At 39.5% G+C, this 22316-nt stretch overlaps 1 protein-coding gene and 1 long non-coding RNA gene across 2 annotated transcripts in view; both read left to right on the top strand.

Moving 5' to 3' along the window:
• Nucleotides 1-14806, top strand: part of LOC311295372 — a 383037-nt gene extending 368231 nt beyond the window's left edge. The window contains exons 5-7 of the long non-coding RNA XR_014628317.1: nucleotides 12461-12536; nucleotides 13281-13382; nucleotides 13968-14806. This is a non-coding gene — a long non-coding RNA (uncharacterized lncRNA). The remainder of the gene's footprint in view (nucleotides 1-12460; nucleotides 12537-13280; nucleotides 13383-13967) is intronic.
• LOC311295362 (uncharacterized protein) overlaps nucleotides 1-22316 on the top strand; it is a 321297-nt gene that overhangs the window by 167109 nt on the left and 131872 nt on the right. The gene's annotated exons all lie outside the window — the stretch shown is intronic.

Here is a 22316-nt window from a genome sequence, read left to right as displayed (position 1 = left end):
TTAAGTTTATGAATAAGTAATGTAATGTTTGTTGAACTTAGTCTGAAATGTTCAGAGCAATCATAAGAATACTTCAAATTCTGAAGTTAAGCCACATCTTTGATCAAAAATTATGTGGTTGCTGTCACAAAAAGAGCCCATTTCAGGCTTTAGTATAGCATAAGTGTAAAATTATATGTAAATTTTACATTTACAATTACTGAATTAGAGTGAGGGACATCTGATTAATAGGAAAATGTTGATTTCATTACAAATATATTTTATAATCATATTCAGAGAGCTTCCATAGTGTCTATAACAGGGTTGAAGACTAATAGTGCCTCTATCTTAAAATAATTACCACTAATAATAGGGATTTGATGCCTGAGGTGGGAAATATGTTTTTCTGGAAGTTAAATATGTAATTAATGTTGTGGGGTGTTCAGAAAAGTCATACATATTGGTAAAAAATCCCAAAATGTGTAAGTCCAAATCGTACCGGTTTCGTGGAATGACTCATAGGTTTACCATACATAGGCCTACTCTTTATTCCGGACATGGCCGTAAAACATCAGCTGGTCGGGATTTCTAAAATGTCTGGGCACACAACAGAATCCGCTGATAACAGACACTTTGACACGGAAGCGCGTCAATCCACTATTAACCACATTTTATGCCATGTATTGTAGATCCGTACACAGAAGCTAACTGCATTTTTAAAGTATCTTCCAAAAACAATGTTGACAGCAACAGAAACAAACATTTCCATAGGTAATATTTCTGCTATAAATTGATTTCCTGTAGCATTTTTTAAAACCTTATTAAATAGTAGTCTATATGCATCATGTAGCCTTTAACTTCTTAATTTTAACTGATCAATTCAGTTAAAGGGGCATTTCACCCATTTCAATATTGTTTTTTATTTAAAGTGGGTCATATATGTAGTCGAAATGTAAAATAAATTTTGAATTTGGTGCCTTCGTGACCGAGGAAAGACAAAAAATAACTTCAGGACGCATTTGTATGAAAGACAACAACTCCCACAATGCACCACATTGCACAGCTCCGCAAGCCACTCCCACTAATCCAGAAAGCGCATATCTGCCTATAAGAGAAATCACTCTTCCGTCTACAAGGCTAGCTACCACCAGAGCTTGAAATTCATTTCACATTCACACAAAAAGTCTAGTTAGTTGGCGAACTCATTAGTGCATTACTCCTCGTTTGTATTTCTTTCGAAAAGGTGAATTATTGCATGGTACCTGGATGTTCAGTCAGAACATATGCGGTGCGAAACTAGGATAGTTCTCAACACAAACGTCCGTGTCCTCGTCTGATTCAGCGATTTCGTCCAGGAGAAATTGTCATCGTTGAAATTCTTTGCCGCAGTCGGACTCTATCTCTGTGTTCGTAGCGGTTCGTAGTTGCATAGTGAGATCACCGGCGCCACCAGTCCACCCTAACTCGAGCCAGTCCGGGCTCCTCGTTCGCGGCAGGCAGGTCTTCTGCCTCGGCTGCTCTTCGCTATAATGCGGCTTGTAAAGGTAGCCACAAACACCTGATTCAAGCATCAGACTTCCGAAATCCTCTTCTTCTATATCATATTGAGCACTCTCCTCCGCTATTGTCATAACTTTACATCTGTCTCCACAGCGCCTGTTAGCTTAGCTTCAAACAAGATGGAGGATATTGCTTTCAGTTTCAGAGAGTAAAGTCCCACCCACTGATCTGTAATAGGTCTGTAGCGTGAGCGGTTCCCGCCCCCTGGGAAAGATGAGGAACTAGTGCTTGTAGTCTCAACAGAAATCCCCCCCTCTTACACTTCCTCCTACAATGACGCAAAATGACGATTTTTGCGTCATTGTAGGAGGAAGTGTAAAAGGTAAATAACGGATTTCTCCCGTCTCAGGGGAAAATGAGAGAGTGTTGCACGACCATTCAATAGTATGACTGGGTTTCTAACAATGCAAAGCTTAATGCAAATGGGTGAAGTGTCCCTTTAATAAGGCACTACTATAGGGCTGTTACCAGTAAAATAAAATCAGTTTCAACAAAAACCATCTTCACACAGCAGATGTGCAGACGCTGAATGGCAAGATATTATTTACACAGACTGTTAATGCAGAGGAGCAATGGATGCATTTACACTGCAATTACAATTGCATAAATAATGTTATGAGATCATTTTTTTAAAATAACATTTTGAATATTGAAATATAAAATGATAAAATCAATGAAATTATACGTTTAAAGGCCCCCTATTATGCTATTGTAAAGTTTCCTATAATGTTGTTGTGGAGTCTCCTACAACATGTTTACATGCATCAAAGGGTTAAAAAAACTGTTTAATTTCCTCATATTATACCTTTGCAAATCATCACATTTTCAATGACTCTCAAACGACTCGTCAAATGAATCAATCTCTTTAAATCCCGCCTTTCCGCGATATACTCTGCTCTGATTGGCCAGACAGCTCAGTCTGTTGTGATTGGCCTACCTTGTACAGCGCGTCGAAAACAAAACCGCCCATTGCCACAACAACGTCAGCTCTGCTTGTCCTGAGGCTTCCTACACTGTAAACTAAACACAGTAATGGACAATGATGTTGATTTTACCATATCAATGCGAGCGCGAGTCCGATGGTGAAACACTGGAAGAACTAATTATTCAACCCGAACCTCCATCGCACGGACGACTCGAGCAGGACTCAGTCACTACGTTTACAAGCTGTCAATATTCGGGTTATGGTCGGGTTAGGGTCACTATTTGGGTTTCTGAAACATTCGGAATAACCCGTTTACATGCGTGAGTAGAGAGAGTTACTCCTGTATACATGGAATTTGTAATCAATTGGCAATATCCCGATGTAAACGGCGACGCACGGTTAGCGTCTGGACGTACGGACAACCTTAAGACGTAATATGCGTCATTTCCGATTCTTCTTCCTGTATCCAAAGACAACAACAACAGCAGCAGCACGCGGATAATGAATAGTTCGGGGCAGATAGCGATCGCCTTTGTTTGCGCTTTCCTCCTCGCTCCAAAAGTGTGTTGCTGTGCTGCGTCTCGTCATGTTAACCTCTACTTCTTGTTTACTTCCGGTATACTGCACGCGGGTTTTTGTATGAGCTGTCTCTACTCAAAAGACCAAGATTCCTTGCGAATAGAACATGCGCAGAACACAAATCAATGTTCCTTTTGATGGGGATATGCCGATACGCGTTTACATGACCAAATATTCGGGTTAGAAAAGGGGTACCCCAGGGGTAATATCCGGGTTTTTAAAAACCGGGATTTGAGCATATCCGGGTTTTTGCCGGTGTTTACATGGCCGTGCGCAACCGGGTTATTGCTAATATCCCGGTTTTGAACGGGTTATTGGCTGCATGTAAACGTAGTCAGTGTTTCTCAGTGATACACTACTCGGTTTGAGGTACATTATATGAGATGTTGCAACTGTAATTCCTCACCATCAGCATTAACAAGTGCATGTCCATCAACAAACCGATTATTTTACTTGTACTCATTTATTTACAGAGTATTTTTCTAATATATTGCGGTGAACACGTGGAAACTGTATCAATAACAGTGCATGCATGCAATGTATACATTAGCCGAGCTCTATAGCGTGAATGTTTTACCAACGTAACATAAACGTTGGTAAAACAAATCTTGATCAAATCAAATCAAATCATGCTTAATCTTTCCTCAAAGTAGTGAGAACGACAGACAATCTGCATTAATAGACACATTTATAGGTAATAGTGGTCCACAACCAGTGTTGGGTATAGTTACTTTGGAAAGTAATTAATTAGGTTACAACGTTACCATCAATTAAAAGTAATCAGTTACGTTACAGCGTTATCTATTCTTAAAAGTAACGCGTTTGTGATGTAGTGTTTAATGCATTTGCTGTGCATAATGCATTTGTGATGTAATTACCTACTGTCTCCACTAGAGGGCCACCTGGGGGTTAAAGGGGGTTATTGGAGTGTGAAGAGGAAGAAGTCTGGCTTGCATGTGCTAGCGGCAGTGGCCGCTTTGTTTGTATGAATAAACGGTCGGTTCTTTCCAGTGACTTTCTGTGTACGTAGTTCATTGGATATACTGCACATGAAGAAACACTACATGGTGTCAGAAGACTCGAGCCTGCGTCTGCCTGAGACACGACGAAGAGAATAAGTGCATCCTGATTGAAGTGAGTCTGCCATAGTGAGAAAATACACATGGATAATTTCAGATTACCACCTCCATTAGTCCTGTCGGGGAATACAGGTGAAAATTGGAGAAGATGGATACAGCGTTTCAACATTTATATGACTGCTTCAGGATCGGACTCAAAAACTGAAAAGGTAAAAATCGCCATTCTCCTTCATGCTTTAGGAGAGGAGGCCTTAGAAGTTTACAATTCACTGTCTGTTGAGCCAGAAGGGGAAAATGAAACGATGCAAGATATAGTAACTGCACTAGAGACGTACTGCTTACCGAGAAAGAATGTTGTTTTTGAAAGGCATCAATTCTGGGTCTACCCCATGCCCGATACGATTACCATCGATAAGTACGTCACAGAACTAAAGCAAAAGGCTAAGGACTGTGAATTTGGCCCAACAGAATCTGACATGATAAGAGATAAGATTGTGTTCAGTGTCGGCGATCAGCGTTTAAAGGAGAGGCTTTTAAGAGAAACGAACTTGACCCTTGAAAAAACTGTGGACATTTGTAGAGCGGCAGAGGCAGCAAAGACACAGATCCAAGCAATGGGAGAGCAGAGTAAAACTGTTCATGCCATTAAAAATAGGATAAAAGATGTAAAACAGAACATAAAGAGATATGAAAGGCCATTATCTCAACAATACAAATCAAATTCTTTTATCTGTAAAAAGTGTGGAAAGTCTCACCCTCTAAGACAGTGTCCAGCTTTTGGTGCAACATGTCATACCTGTGGAAAACGTAATCACTTTGCCTCAGTGTGCAGGTCTGAACAAAAAGACAAGAAGCCTAAATATGATAGAAATGTCACTGTTGATTCATTATTCATCGGATCAGTTGAACTGAAACAAGCCTACAGCTCTGTACAGAAAGCATGGTATACCGATGTAAATATTGGAGATGTGACTGTGAAGTTCAAACTGGACTCTGGGGCCGAAGCCAATATTATACCATTGGATATTTATCAATTACTTGACAAAACAGTGGTCTTGCAACCGACTTCAACCATGCTGGTGGCATATGGTGGAGCTAAGTTAAAACCAGAAGGTGTGGTCAATCTTCAGTGTAACACTCCTAAAGTACAAGTTTGCTTACCCTTTTACATCACCAGATATTCGTCCATTTCAATACTTGGTAAAGAAGCATGTGAACGGATGCAACTGCTGAAAAGAGTTGAGACTGTTGTAGTCAAGCATTCTACCTCCAAAGAGGAAATGATAGCACAACATCCAACAGCTTTTGAAGGGCTCGGTCAGTTTCCACGTGAACATCATATACATGTTGATCCGAAAGCAATCCCGGTCATACATGGCTGCAGGAAAATTCCCTTAGCAGTGCTGGGCAAACTGAAGGACACACTGGAGCAGCTGTTGCAAGCAGACGTTATAGTGCCAGTCACCCAGCCAACTTCATGGGTTAACAGCCTGGTTGTCACCGAAAAAAAGAATGGGTCATTACGAGTGTGCCTGGATCCTCGGGATCTAAATAAAGCCGTTCTTCGTCAACACTTCTCTATTCCGACTACTGAAGATGTCTTGTGTAAGCTTGCTGGAAAGAAAATTTTCTCTATTTTTGATGAAAAGGATGGCTACTGGCAAGTCAAACTTGACATGGAATCCTCCCTGCTATGCACATTCAACACGCCATGGGGGAGATACAGATTTAAACGTCTACCGTTTGGTGTCAAATCTGCTAGTGAGGTCTTCCAGCAGTACAACAATGAAGTGTTCGGAGACATTGACGGTGTACACATTGTAGCGGATGATATGATTGTTGCAGCTGCCACAGAACAAGAACATGATGTCATAGTTGCTAAAATTATGGAGAGAGCAAAAGAACACAATGTGAAGTTCAACCCTGACAAGATCCAGTTCAAGGTGAACAAGGTACATTACATGGGCCATGTGATTACTCCACAGGGTGTGAAGGCGGATGACGGCAAAATACAGGCAGTAGTGAGCATGCCAGCACCCACTGACAAACAAGCACTGCAGCGGGTCTTGGGTATGATAAGATACCTTGCGCCATTTATTCCAGGTGAGGCATCACTCACAGCTCCTCTCAGACAGCTGTTGAGAAAAGATATTGCATTCCAGTGGCAACCAGAACATGATGAGGCACTGTCTGCACTTAAAACAGCACTGACCAACTCACCAGTTCTTAGGTATTATGACTCCAACACAGCACTCACTATACAAACAGATGCATCCAAAGATGGCTTAGGATCATGTCTGCTGCAGGAGGGGCAACCAATAGCATATGCATCCAGGGCTTTATCGGATGCAGAAAAGAATTACGCCCAAATTGAAAAAGAGCTATTGGCGATTGTTTTTTCGGCCAAAAAGTTCCATCAGTATGTGTACGGGCGCAGTGTGAATGTCCAATCGGATCATAAGCCATTGGAGGCTATCTTCAAAAAGCCATTGAGCAAAGCACCGGCGAGACTCCAACGTATGCTCTTACAGCTACAGAAATATGATCTGATTGTCCAATATAAGCCTGGTAAAGACATGTTGATTGCTGATACACTGTCACGTGCTGTCGTTGAAGGCCAACACACAGGTACAGATGATCTCAGTGATGAGAGAGTTGTATATTCACTTCAGGCTACAGAGGCTCTCAGTGAAGAAATGCTGAAACAGCTTATAGATGCTACTGCAGGAGACAGTACACTCCAGTTGCTTGAGAAAATGCAAAAAACAGGATGGCCGACACATAGAAAGAAACTCAACCCCTCACTTCATCAGTTCTGGCCTATTAGACACACTGTGGCTGTGCAGGATGGCATAATGTTGGTATCAGGGAGAATCTTGATTCCTGAGTCAATGAGAACAGAGATGATGCGGAAATTACATATCTCACACCAAGGAATGCAGCGCACAAAAGCACATGCCAGAAAATTTCTGTATTGGCCTGGAATGACAAAACACATAGAACAGATGGTTGAAAGGTGTTCAACATGCCAACAGTTCCAGCCCAGGAACCAGAAAGAGCCACTCATCTCTCATGAAATTCCAGAGCTCCCCTGGTTAAAAGTAGCTGCCGACATCTTTGAAATCGGAGGTCAGTCATATCTATTGATTGTCGATTACATGTCAAAGTATCCAGAGGTGATGAATATCAAAGACAAGACAGCGCGCTCAGTGATTGAAAAGATGAAAGCAGTGTATGCAAGGCATGGCATTCCCAAAGAACTAGTGTGCGATCATGTGCCCTTCGCTAGCTATGAAATGAAGACTTTTGCTGCAGAGTGGGGGATTAAGTTGACACACTCTAGTCCAGCCTATCCTCAATCAAATGGCCTGGCGGAAAGGACAATCAAAACTGTTAAATATGTCCTGAAAAAAGCAGAATTATCAGGGGTGGATCATCATCTTGCTCTTCTCTCGCTGAGAAATACGCCTATCACTGGTACGTTCTACTCACCAGCTCAGTTACTGATGGGAAGAGTTCTGAGGAGCATCTTACCAGTGTCCAGTGAAGTTCTGCGACCGGTCACTCCTAAAGGTGTTCATCAGGCGCTCCAATATCTGCAAAAGAAGCAAGCGTGTCATTATAATGTGGGAGCAAAAGTCCTGCCAGAACTACGTGCTGGAAATACTGTGCACATGGAGACGGATAAGGGGTGGCAACGAGGTCTCATTGTTTCAAAACGTGATGAGCCAAGATCGTATGATGTCATCAATGAAGCAGGACGACAGTTCCGTCGCAACAGGCGCCATCTGAGGAAAACAAATCACAAACACACAGAAACATTTGAAGTAGCGGATGAGACCCATGACAATGCACACTCTCACGTCCCAGAGGCACATGAAGAGAAGGATCGGTCTGTACAGTATGTGCCAGAGCAATCTTCTCATAACAGCAGTCCCACAACCACCAGGAGTGGTCGAGTTGTGAAACTTCCGGTGAGGTTTCAGGACTATTGTATGAACTAGCTTTGAACTGCTTAATGGACTGCCTAATGTTCATATATCTTGTTTATAGTTTGTGTTGTTTGCTGTGAAAAAGGGGGATGTGATGTAGTGTTTAATGCATTTGCTGTGCATAATGCATTTGTGATGTAATTACCTACTGTCTCCACTAGAGGGCCACCTGGGGGTTAAAGGGGGTTATTGGAGTGTGAAGAGGAAGAAGTCTGGCTTGCATGTGCTAGCGGCAGTGGCCGCTTTGTTTGTATGAATAAACGGTCGGTTCTTTCCAGTGACTTTCTGTGTACGTAGTTCATTGGATATACTGCACATGAAGAAACACTACAGCGTTAGAGTACTCATGCGTTACCAAAAATTAAAAGCCGTTTGCAGCGGCTCACACATGACAGACACAGCCCCCGGCCCCTTTAAATGCACCTAGAAGTCGTGACTCCTGACAATGAATAACGTCAGTCATCCGACTAAATTAACACTGCAGGATAACAATAACAGGAAAGACAGTCAGCAATAGGCTATTCCACATGGCGTTTTATTTATTTATTTATTATCACAGAACATATTAATCAAAATTCGCACCTACCCAGCCGGGGTAGCCTAGGCTACTGTATATGAGCACCATACAAGATAACTCCTGATTTTTTCTTTAAATCTAATGCAGTTATCAAAGTGTATCAAGTGTGCTTACTTGTAAACACAACCTGAGGTAAACAGGCTTGCAGATTTAAATCCATTTAGAAATGAACAACCAGTCAACGATCTAACCGAAATTAACAGCTGCCTGTCAAACAAAAATGATTACAAACCGAATTAAATTTTTGGCGGTCGACAGAAGCTTTTCACCAACGCAGAGTGTGCATTTTCTTTTCCTTTTCGTTGACAAATTGAACATGATGTGCGTACTTCCATAATCCAAACGCTGTCTTCTCTGCCATCTTGCCGGGAGTTCAAAAAAAAAAAAAAAAACACACACACACACACAGGGTCAGACTCAGGCGCATGCAGGGCACAGACGTATCACAGCCATTGACTTGACGATCACAGCGCTTCGGCTCCGCTGGTATACCCGCAGGTGGCAAAGTAGACCTAAGCCTACTGTCTGACAAAAAGCAGGCTGCAGTCGGGATTTTCCTTTCCTTAAAATAACGGATTTCTTTTTTAAAAAAATAACGAAGTTACTGATTACTTAACGCAAGAAACTAACGCGTTAAGTTACACATTTCACGAAAAAGGTAATTAGAGTACTCTAACGCGTTACTTTGTAACGCGTTAAGCCTGTTTTATGCTTCTGCGTCGAATCGACGGCGTACCCCCGCAGACCCCTCTGCGTCGCCGCGAACCCCTCTCCAACCTCTCCGCCGTAGCTCGACGTGCACCTCCAAAAAATTGTAACTACAGGCCTCATTATACTTCTGCGTCGGACCTACGCCGGAGCCTATACGCCGTAGGCAACGTGTTGGTTTTAATTTATACTTCTGTGTCGTTGTCCGCGTTGACGCGCACCTAGGGAGCGTGTGAAACCCCGAGGGAGGGGTTCTGGCAGACCAATCACAGCGCTTGTGTCCGCGTAGAATTGACGCGTTGTTACATTTTTGGAGAGGTGCACATCAGGGTACGCCGTAGGGTACGCACGCTACACACAGCCTACGACGTAGCTACGGCGGCAGTTCGACGCAGAAGCATAAAACAGGCTTACGCGTCGAGGCGACGCAGACCGCAAGGGCTGTGATTGGTGTATGAGAGCAGAGAGCAAGACTGAACATTTGCATCCTCGTGATTCAGTGCACTTTTGTAAATAGTTCATTTTCTTAGATAATGTTTTATATTACGGTTAACTTATATTGTGTTTCAGTTTTATATTGTGTGTTTCTTGTACCTATTACTCTTATTATTTTTTTTTATTGTATACTTAAACCTTTGCCCTTTGTTCTTGGCGTGCTTTTTTACTCATTGCACATTAATAGATCAATGGTTGTTTTGAAAAAAAGTTTATTTACATTTGTTGTTCAACGTTGATTAGCTCCAGCTGCAACAACCATAGACGGGCAACAACACTCTCTCTCTTTCGCTCGCGCGGAACCAGCGCACGGAACCAAAACAAACTAGCAAAGAGATTCGCGAACCACACCCCACCTAGCGTTCTGGCGGTGAAATGCACCGCGATGCAATGCAACCCGACGCAGAACCATAAAACAGCCACGACGCCGTAGGAGTGACGACGTAGCTACGCCGTGGAGTTGACGCAGAAGCATAATGAGGCCTTTACCCACAACACTGTCCACAACTAATTAGCAGAAGTATTTCAGTAAGACAGTGATAACGTGAGTTAGCCAGTTAGCAGGAGACCTACACAATATAAAACTCAAAACTAAGTATTTTGAACATCGGTTTGCGAATCCTGCATTGAACTCAGAGATTTGAGAAGCAGTCGTCAGTAAAATAAAGGGAACACAGCAAAAGTTTAGGATTATACTGCTGTGATATCATGGTAAAGATGCATTTTAACCACTGACTCACATGCTCGTCCTTGGCAGTGAAAAAAAAACTGGCTTTACCTTGACATTGTAGAGCACAGCGTCTTCTCGACATGATGCTGTCCAGTACCCACAGGAATCAGCTGCTGGTTTGAGGTTCAAGTTTTTCCTGGTGTCTGTGTGCGCAATAAGAGGGCGGGCAATATGCTAATGTTTCGTCTTGACGTCACAACGAAACGGCTTATGACTCGTTTGAAAAACAATTCATTTCATTGACTCGTTTCATTGAGTCGACTCTTACTTTTGAAAGACAATAACTTTATATACGGTGCACTTTCAGATTTAAAACTTTGCAGGATGTTTTCATTTACTCAGAGCTATCTTACACATCACTACATTAAAGGTCATTTTCAGAAATCCATAATAGGGGCCCTTTAATGTAGTAGTCTTTTTTCTTAATGCCATTTTCTTTTACAAGGTTGCTTGGCCCGTTGGCTGAAAAACACCCCCAAAGCATTATATTCCCACCACCATGCTTGACCGTGGGGATGGTGCTCTTAGGGTTGAATGTTTCTCCTTTTTGTTCTTCAAACAATAGCCACATTCCTATGTCCAAACAACTCAATTTTAGTCTTGTCAGACCACAGAATCAATGACCGAAAGGCTGCTTCTTTTTCCAGGTGAGTTTTTGCAAAGGCTAGGTGAGCTTTTCCAACCTGGTCTCACAGGATTCCGTGAAATGTCCACGGGCCCTTAACTCAAAATCCGTGTAGCCATCACGGAATCGCCCCAAATTCCGTGATGCTGCCACGGATATTACTCCAATGCAAGTCAATGACACTGACCTTCCGTGGTCCACACACGGATACCCGTTTCAATGACGGAGTACAGATCTCACTCAACGGACGTGCTTTCTCATTTGGAAACGCAACGTTTGAAGTATAAATTTGTTTCTTTTCCAACATTAAATGCCATAATGACGTTAACCTGACTGTTATTGTAGCTATTGCATTGTCCTGTCATCATAACATTTCGGTTTGTTTCAGTTAGCCTAATCAAAGTCCCGTGATGACACCACGGACCTCAACAACCTGACCTCACTCATGGACGTTGTAATGTTGCAGGCTTGTTTAGGAATTTATAAGCTTTAGGTCGACTGTGTTGCAATGGCATGTAGCCTAATTAACTTGACATTTTGTCTCGTCCTGTCATCATAAAATCCAGTTTGATGGCGTTTTACACCTATTGCTCGCTTGGCTATAGTCAGATCTAAAATCTGTGATAGGAGCACGGAGTGAGTCTAGCTATATTGCATTGTCCTGCCATCATACAAATTCAGTCTGATTTTGTTAGCCTAACTGAAGTCCCGTGATGGCACCACGGACCTCAACAACCTGACCTCACTCACTGGATGTTGTAATGTTGCTCACTTGTTTAGACACTTGAAAGCTTTATGTCGACTGTGTTGCAATTTTGTCTTGTCCTGTCATCATAAAATCCAGTTTGATGGCGTTTTACACCTATTGCTTGCTTGGCTATAGTCAGATCTAAAATCTGTGATAGGAGCACGGATTGAGTCTGTGGTGAGACCACGGATAACTCCAACGTTCGTGATATGGTCACGTAATTTAATCTATTGATTCGTGCCACGGACACGTTTATTTCGTTATTTTTCGTCTTTCGTGATCACAGCTCGATTCTTTCTGCCAGTCGGCTGCAGCAGAGAAGCTGTTTAATCAACATTTATTTACGAGATCTTATCGTGGTTTATTTTTTTTATTTTTTTTATGTTATTATTTCGGTCTTATTGCCAGGGAAGCTGGATTGCTTTGCTGTTTATTTATATTTTTTAAAATGATATTTTATCAGTAGGAAATCGCGCTGAAGAAGTCTCGTTCCGAACACATCGCGATATTTGGCATCAGGTCACGTGTGTCAGCTGTTGGTAAGTAGCCTAGTAAATAAATACCTAAATACGCTGTCCTAATAGTGTGTGATATAATGTCTTTTCTGTTTGTCGATATTAATCTGCCATTATATCTGCCATTTCCACGGAGACTTTGCTTCATTGCTTTCTAATTCAAAATAGGGTGATTAAACACTGCCTGTCACGTGACGTGCTATAGGCCTAGATATTCATATCAGATTAAAAATAGTACAATTAGTTCCAAAGTTGTATTTGTAGTAGAAGCACAGTAAAAACAACACTTACCATGCTTTTACCACAGTAACATTAGTTTTGCTGTGATAAGTGTAGTAAAAAGACAGTAATCACAAAACTTACCATGCTTTTACCACACTATTGGTAGTTTTAATGTGATACTTATTGTAAATGCACAGTAACCACAACACTTACCATGCTTTTACCACAGTAACCCTAGTTTTACTGTGATAGGGTGTGGTAAAAGGACAGTAACCACAAAACTTACCATGCTTTAAACCTCAGTAACCTTAGTTTTACTGTGATTGGTGTAGTAAAGGACAGTAATCACAAAATTTACCATGCTTTTACCTCTGTATTGATAGTTTTAAAGTGATATTTGTTGTAAATGCATATTAACCACAACACTTGCCATGCTTTTAATGCTTTATAATGTAACATCCAATATGTGTAAGGTAAATCAGTACTTTTTCCTTTAAATAATCCTATATATTATACATAATGATATTTTCTTTTCTCTTTTTACAGCTGAAAAGACCAAAAGGGCCTTTCGGACTCAGTCGGCCCATTATTGTTTGAGGAGAAGTAAACGGAGGAGACGGAAAGCTGCAAAGGCAAATATTCACAATGGTATACGTGTTGGTTTTAACCCTAAATCAAACATTTTATCAAGCATTTGTTGTTTCTTAAAACTTTTCTCACAAAACCCATAGCCCAACCAGTACAAACATAGTCTGCAAGTTTTAATAATTTACGAGATTTAACAAGTTGTCAAATTCGTATGATACTCGATTGTACAAGTATACAAATATGTATATTTGTATACTCGTACAATCCTGCAGCTTTTACTCCTAGTGCTGTCATTGGCTACTGCCTCAATTCCTGTACATATTTATCGCGATATTTGTAAATCAGTTGCCCCACTTCTTGGAAAGTTGTCGGATGTCCCACACACTGTCAGAAAGTTTATATTAATTGCAAATTGGTCCCCGTCTGTTTATGTTCCAGTGATACATGATACTTCAGATACTAGATTATTTTGTCATAATCAGATCAGTTACACTGCTGATAACTGTCCCGTTTGCATGTAAATCATGTTCATATGATTATTGCTTGCTATTAAAGACATACTTTTATTCATAGAAATGCCCACATATCAGTGAACTTATAACATAAAAATGCTTTTAACATTTAATTATGCAACACTCTGTACAGAAAACATATCCCACGGTTATGGATAAACTCACAACGTCATCATCAAGTCCTGTGCTGGGCACATTGGGCAACAAGTCTCCTCCAACGTATTCGATCCGTGGCCAAGTTCTTCACATCTTCCCATGGGACTCTGACATTCTTCAGATCTTCGTGAAACATCTGTCTCCGTGTCGTCCTTGGTCTTCCCTGTCTCCTGCATCCTCCTGGCGGTGTCCACTTCATCACTGTGTTTGGGTGGTGTTGTTTGGGCATGCGTAGGATGTGTCCAGCGAGGTGCACCCTTTGCTCTGTCTCAGTTTCTGAAAGTCTTCATGTAGTCCCACTCCTCCTCAGGATCTCTTTGATATATGCAGAACCAATATTGAAAATAGTGATTTATCTTTTTCCATATTGTTAAAGCATTTTGTTTTCTCTTTTCAGCTTCATAAACTGTACTTGATTTCTGCCTAATGCCTTTATAAAAAAGGGTCAGTGCACATCAGGTGTTTTGCTAAAGGACATATTCATTGCATAGTTACAATAAAAGTGACCAATAATCACAAGGATATAGAATGAAAGTTGAGAATGTAAAATGTTGTGCTTATGTTTTTGCCTATTTGTTCTTTAAAGCGACGAAACAAATGTATTTTCACATAACAAAGTTGAATCTCATCTTTTGGTTTGTAAATATATAACTTCAGCATAGCAATTTTTTTTAACGTTAATGTATGTGTCACTATAATAGATTGCCCCTGTATCTGGATATTTTTAATTAACTGATTTTTAATACTGTTGTGCAGTAGTTTTGGCACTACATTTGTCTTTAAACAGTTTGACATTAAATATTGGAATAAGCTTTCAAAATTGTGTCCATTCATTGTGCTTTTGTTACATTTATTTAAATATAATGACTATTTACACACTGTAAATGTTAGAAGCACTTTAGTAGGCCTACATGCAATTATCTGTAATTAAAATACTGCAAAACTACCCCTGCTGTAGGACATTGCTTAGAAAAAAGTTTCTCTTTCAAATGTTTTTATGCATCAGTCTAATCAAATGAGCAAATTTGTGTCATTGATCATGTGACCTCGTTTTTGGATGGTAACCACACAAAGGAGTCTTTTGTTTTTAAATATGAGCTTTATAATTTAATTAGAAATAATACATGTTTAACAGCCTAAATATTACATATTTATCTATCCCTGCAGCCAGAACCAGAAGAGATCTGTCATCATTTGCCATAAATGGGCATGTAAGTGTGACGCATCTGTTCAGCTGGGTTGTTATTGGCTGTGACTTTATCGCAGAACTCGCTGTGATTGGACAATCGTTTAACCCATATAAACTGGCGCTTCATGTTACAAAGTATGGTTTGGTGTTATTATTACATTAGTTATACATTAAGCTAACTATAAAGTGTCTCTATAATGTGAGAAATTACTCCTTTACCGAGATCCTAACCCTAACCCTAAGCATGTCTGCACATTTCAATGAACTACAGGACAGTTTTTCCTGTTCCATTGATAGAATGACAGAGATATGTGGGTAATGTAGTATAAAACGTTTAGTAATAAAACAATAAATGTTAAATAAATAATATATTTAATGGACAACTGGATATCTTCATTGTGCAAACCTTTATGACATATATGAGGGACAGGCTAAAATTTGATATTTTACTGTGAGCACTTTAAAAATAACCTTTATGCCAGCTTTCCATATATATCTGAAAACTGTGGCCAACATTATTTATTATACATAGCATAAGCAGTCGTCCTGCCGATTTTCTCTTTGATACACTAACCGGACTTTGAGTTACAGCCATTTGAAATGTGCATTTGTTTGCTCTTCTGGGGGCCATTGCTGGGCCGTACAATCTACACAGATCTACACACACTATTACTATTACACAAGGATAATGCACCATTCAGTAAAACAACAAAAAAACAGTGCCAACATTTCCTTTTCACTCCCTCTGATTGCTGCTTATATGCCTGACATCAGTGATATATGCTTTCATTCGAAAAGCAGTAGATGTACTAGAATGATCAACTTGGATCATCTTCAATTAAGCGTTAAGTATTTATAGCAAGATAGCTACTGTAGCCTCTTGTTATTCACATAGCTTCCTTTTATTTCACTGCAAACTGGCATACATGCAAGTATGTGCAACTTTTGTTGCATTGTTGTCCCAGATATCATTAACCAGATCTACATTTTTTTATGTCCCAAGTAAAAGAATCATGGTCATTAATTATATGTAGTAATTTATAAGTTATTAATTATATGTAGGCCTAGTTATTTTTTAATTAATTAAACTAAAGAAATAAGAAATTAAAATTTCTCAAATAAAAATGTCTATTTACTGTACCAAACACCACTTTCAATACACAATAGTCACCATACTTTATTAAACAACACTTTATTGGAGGACAAAGCATAAAGTTAATAAAGTAGCATAAAGGCAAATGAGATTCAAGATAAATAAAAATGTGTCTTCAAAAATACATTAACATCATAATAGTCCATTCACAGCTACTGAAGCCATAAAATTAGTGCCAGAGAATCATATTTAGTCACCTACAGAAAACAGATTTGATATTGTGTTGGAAAATAATGATTCATTATCACAGCTAAACTGGTTTCTTGTTCTTCCCTGTACATGTCTCTATCGTGTTCGTGTTCTAAACAGTTTGTTCAGTTGAAGAACAAAAGAACAGAAGATGTGATCACTGATGTGGTGTAGCTTTTTCTCAGCCAGAGGAAGAAGTCTCAACATCCCATTGTCAGGCGTTCTCCAGTCCTGGTCTGAAAGTAAAACAGAAAACAGAAACCATTCAAATGAAGTTGTTTAATGGATAGTCAGGTCAGCTTATGTTCTGCATGATTTAAAGCAGTGATGGTTTACTCTGGCCCTCAGCGTCCACTGTCCTGCAGATTTAGCTCCGACCACAAACCCTCCTGCCTATTGTCTAGAAATAAACCTGAAGACTTTGGTTAAAATTTTCAGATGTGCTCGATTAGGGTTGGAGGTTAACTCTTAATTAACCTCAAAAAGTAGAATGCAAAGGGCCAGAGTTGCCTGTTCCTTACATAAATTTACAAAGTAGCAGTCAGTACATTATATAATATACACATTGAAGTATTATATATATATAAAATATAATATTGGAGCACATAATATAAGCTAAGTACTGAACAAAAACAGTTTTACCCATATCAACAGCAACATATTTTAAAAGATTTTTAAGAAAGGCATTGTCTCTTTTGAGCCTTTGCCAGTGATGCTTGATTTCTTTCCAGACAACATACTCTTCTGTCAATTGTTTCAAGAGCTTCACTTGGTCAAAAACCAAGTGATAACCTGTACAATGTAAAATTGTCAACATCAAATTATGTACTATATATTACAGTATTGTTTCAATACAAGACATACCAATGGACTCGCGCAGCTTTCTGTCTTCTTTGGGCGCCAGCTGTTCCTTCCTCACCCGAAACAAAGGACTTATTCGATTAGCTTACGTTGACATAAGGACTGGTCTTCCTTCTCTGCTGTAAAACAAGAAAGTCTCGACTTACTCTATGTGCAATTACTATTGTTCCTGAAACATAAATTAAGACAGTATTAAATAAGTTAATTTACCATATGATTCAGGAGAGAACATTTGATGAGTAAATACTGATTGCAATATTCTAGAAACTTCACCTGGGAAGGGCTGATCACGGCAAGATTCGCTGCGAGTCACTAGTAGCTCTTGTAATGGTTGGCTCTTAAAAGAGCTGTTGAGTTTGATATTGTAGAGCTTTTTAAAAAAGGACTAACGCCCGTTTCACACATACTCCGTTTGCAGTGCGTATGCGGTGCGTATTTTTTTCCGTACCCATGTTAACAGGTCAGAGCTTTCACACTGCACGCGGTTGCAGTCCGTCGATCCGTTCCAGTTGCGGTGCGTATACAGCAGTGCAGAGATCGTTTCCGCACCGAGTCTATTTTTGCTGTGCTGCACACGCTGAATTAAAGGGACAACGCATGTTTCGTGGTCAAAATGAACACATATTGACCTGAAAATGTAGAAATTTCACCATAAATGCGATTAATGAAATAAAATGTAGTAATCTCACCATAAATGTATTTAATTAAATACTACTTTTTCCACAAGACCGGGGTAAAGCAAGGAAAGCTACAATTTACCTCAACAAGGCGACATACAACACTTGTCTCATTCGTGGAGGTAAAAAAAACAAGTTCTTTGTGACATGCAAGATTTATTGTATTAAAATTAAAAAGAAAAGGCATGCAAGTGGGCTGTTTTTGTCAATTTTAAGTTTTAATTTAAAATGTTTGCGATTTAATATGTAGGCTACATGGTTAAATTTTATCACTTGCTAGAGCAACTTAATATAAGTAGAAGTAGGCTATGCATTGAATAATAGGCTACCGTTGTTTAAATTGTGTTTAAACGTGCATACGTCTATTAAAGAGTGTATGTACAAAGAGAATCGCAATGCTGAGACGTTAAGACCGGGGTAAATCAATGGAAAATACAATTTACCTCAACAAGGCGACATAATGAACAACACTCGTCTCATTCGTGGAGGTGGAAAAGTTCTTTGTGACATAAATTAAATTATGCAAGGAAAGGGTATGAGTCTGCTGTTTTTGTCAATTTTACGTTTTAATTTAAAATGTAGGCTTTGCGATTTTAAGTAGGCTACATGGTAAAATATTTTACCACTTGCTTGAGCAACTTAATATATAATTATATAGAAGTAATGCATTTAATAATATGTTGTTTAAATTGTGTTTAAACGTGAATACATCTATTAAAGAGTGTAGGCTATATGTGTACAAAGAGAATCGCAATGCTGACAAAAAAAAACATTTTTTAAATAAAAGTTGCTGATAACTCCTTGATTTGAAATACAAATTGAGAGTATGTATTTGTGGTATAGCCTACAGCAGCGGATCAGTTACGCACTGCAAACGCAGCATATGTGAAAGCACTATTGCGCGTGCTGCTCCTGCACTGCATACGCACTGCAACACGCACCGCACACGCACTGCACACGGAGTATGTGTGAAACGGGCGTAAGTAATCCTGCAAAACAGAAAGGAAGGTCATTTTAATACATTACTTGGAAATAGTCAGTTTATAACTGTAGGATATGTTTTCTGTAAAGAGTGTTGCATAATTAAATGTTAAAAGCATTTTTATGTTATAAGTTCACTGATATGTGGGCATTTCTATGAATAAAATCATGTCTTTAATAGCAAGCAATAATCATATGAAAATGATTTACATGCAAACGGGACAGTTATCAGCAGTGTAACTGATCTGATTATGACAAAATAACTGAGTATCTGATGTCATGTGACAAGTCAGATAAGCTTTTCCACTCTTGCAAACAGAGGTACAGTAGGTTATGAGGTGTGGAGAGACATCATGTTGTAAGAATTGATAAATTAGGAGATTCCAGACGGTCTGTTTTGGGGGTGACCAGGCCCTGAGAGAACAAAAGGACCTCTCTGGAGATTAGCATTTGAACTGGCTCTCATGCACCATCGAGACGAAAGTCTCACCCCCGAGTCATCTAATCTGCATCTCCTTCCCTCTCCCCTCACCCCCTCTCTCTCATGCTCAGGTGACTACCTGATTTCACCCAAGAAAATGTATAGTTTAATGTGAATGATTATCAAAGAGTATATTCATGTTTGGTATCGTTTAAAATGTCACAGTGCGACTGGTACAATTCTCTCATCTCAGAATAAGTAAAACACAAGGTAATAAGGTTTTTGAAGGTTTATGGATAACTAGCATACAAGGAGGGGTTGATCTCTCAAGCAAATGGTCACACCCCCCAAGAGGTACAGTGTACCTCAGAATGCAAATTTACTATTGTTAGCACATGTTTACATGTGAAAGAGGTCTGGCTATTTAATGGAGTACAGCAGGCAGATCGGGGCCTTTTCTGTACTTCAGATCGGTCCGTGAGGCTGAGAGAGATAGATCTCTCAGCCTCACGTATTTCTTAAAGTTGGGTTTGCATCTTCTCTCTATTCCAGAGCATTTGATGTTTTGTATCGATTATCTTTGAATTGATTATGAAATTGGCATGATACATTTACCTGACATAATAAATCCTTACATGTGATTATTCTAACTGATCTTGACATCGTTCATTTAATGGTTAAAAGGAATAGTCAAACATTTGCTCACTTTTAGTGAGGCACAGATATTATTAAAACCTTTCATTTATGGAGTCAGATGAATTAACGAGTAAATACATATGATTAATGTATTACAAATTTAACCACCAATACTTCGCATGAGGAAAGGACAGAGCACGTGAGACCTTCCCTGTGTTATTGGAAAACCTCCATTGGACCAATTTCACGGGCCTTACAAAGTATCACTGGAACATAAACAGACGGGGAAACTTTCCAAGAAGGGGCGCAACTGATTTACAAATATCGCGATAAATATGTACAGGAATTGAGGCAGTAGCCAATGACAGCACTAGGAGTAAAAGCTGCAGGATTGTGTACGAGTATACAAATATGTACGAGTATCATACGAATTTGACAACTTGTTAAATCTTGTGAATTATTAAGACTTTCAGACTATGTTTGTACTGACTGGGCTATGGGTTTTTTAAGAAACAACAAATGCTTGATAAAATGTTTGATTTAGGGTTAAAACCAACACATACATACCATTGTGAATATTTGCCTTTGCAGCTGTCCGTCTCCTCCGTTTACTTCCAGGTCCTTTTGGTCTTTTCAGCTGAAAAATGAGAAAATAAAATATCATTATGTATAATATATAGGATTATTTAAAGGAAAAAGTACTGATTTACCTTACAAATATTGGATGTTACATTATAAAGCATTAAAAGCATGGCAAGTGTTGTGGTTAATATGCATTTACAACAAATATCACTTTAAAACTATCAATACAGAGATAAAAGCATGGTAAATTTTGTGATTACTGTCCTTTACTACACCAATCACAGTAAAACTAAGGTTACTGAGGTTTAAAGCATGGTAAGTTTTGTGGTTACTGTCCTTTTACCACACCCTATCACAGTAAAACTAGGGTTACTGTGGTAAAAGCATGGTAAGTGTTGTGGTTACTGTGCATTTACAATAAGTATCACATTAAAACTACCAATAGTGTGGTAAAAGCATGGTAAGTTTTGTGATTACTGTCTTTTTACTACACTTATCACAGCAAAACTAATGTTACTGTGGTAAAAGCATGGTAAGTGTTGTTTTTACTGTGCTTCTACTACAAATACAACTTTGGAACTAATTGTACTATTTTTAATCTGATATGAATATCTAGGCCTATAGCACGTCACGTGACAGGCAGTGTTTAATCACCCTATTTTGAATTAGAAAGCAATGAAGCAAAGTCTCCGTGGAAATGGCAGATATAATGGCAGATTAATATCGACAAACAGAAAAGACATTATATCACACACTATTAGGACAGCGTATTTAGGTATTTATTTACTAGGCTACTTACCAACAGCTGACACACGTGAACTGATGCCAAATATCGCGATGTGTTCGGAACGAGACTTCTTCAGCGCGATTTCCTACTGATAAAATATCATTTTAAAAAATATAAATAAACAGCAAAGCAATCCAGCTTCCCTGGCAATAAGACCGAAATAATAACATTAAAAAAATAAAAAAAATAAACCACGATAACATCTCGTAAATAAATGTTGATTAAACAGCTTCTCTGCTGCAGCCGACTGGCAGAAAGAATCGAGCTGTGATCACGAAAGACGAAAAATAACGAAATAAGCCTGTTTTATACTTCTGCGTCGAACTGCCGCCGTAGCTACGTCGTAGGCTGTGTGTAGCGCGCGTACCCTTCGGCGTACCCTGACGTGCACCTCTCCAAAAATGTAACAACGCGTCAATTCTACGCGGACACAAGCGCTGTGATTGGTCTGCCAGAACCCCTCCCTCTGGGTTTCATGCTCCCCAGGTGCGCGTCAACGCGGACAACGACACAGAAGTATAAATTAAAACCAACACGTTGCCTACGGCGTATAGGCTCCGGCGTATGTCCGACGCAGAAGTATAATGAGGCCTATAAACGTGTCCGTGGCACGAATCAATAGATTAAATTACGTGACCATATCACGAACGTTGGAGTTATCCGTGGTCTCACCACAGACTCAATCCGTGCTCCTATCACAGATTTTAGATCTGACTATAGCCAAGCAAGCAATAGGTGTAAAACGCCATCAAACTGGATTTTATGATGACAGGACAAGACAAAATTGCAACACAGTCGACATAAAGCTTTCAAGTGTCTAAACAAGTGAGCAACATCACAACATCCAGTG

Source organism: Rutilus rutilus (genome assembly GCF_951802725.1).
Source record: "Rutilus rutilus genome assembly, chromosome: 8".
NCBI classification, from domain to species: Eukaryota; Metazoa; Chordata; class Actinopteri; order Cypriniformes; family Leuciscidae; genus Rutilus; species Rutilus rutilus.
Note: the sequence above shows the minus strand (reverse complement) of the source record. Positions and strands in the feature narration are given on the sequence as shown.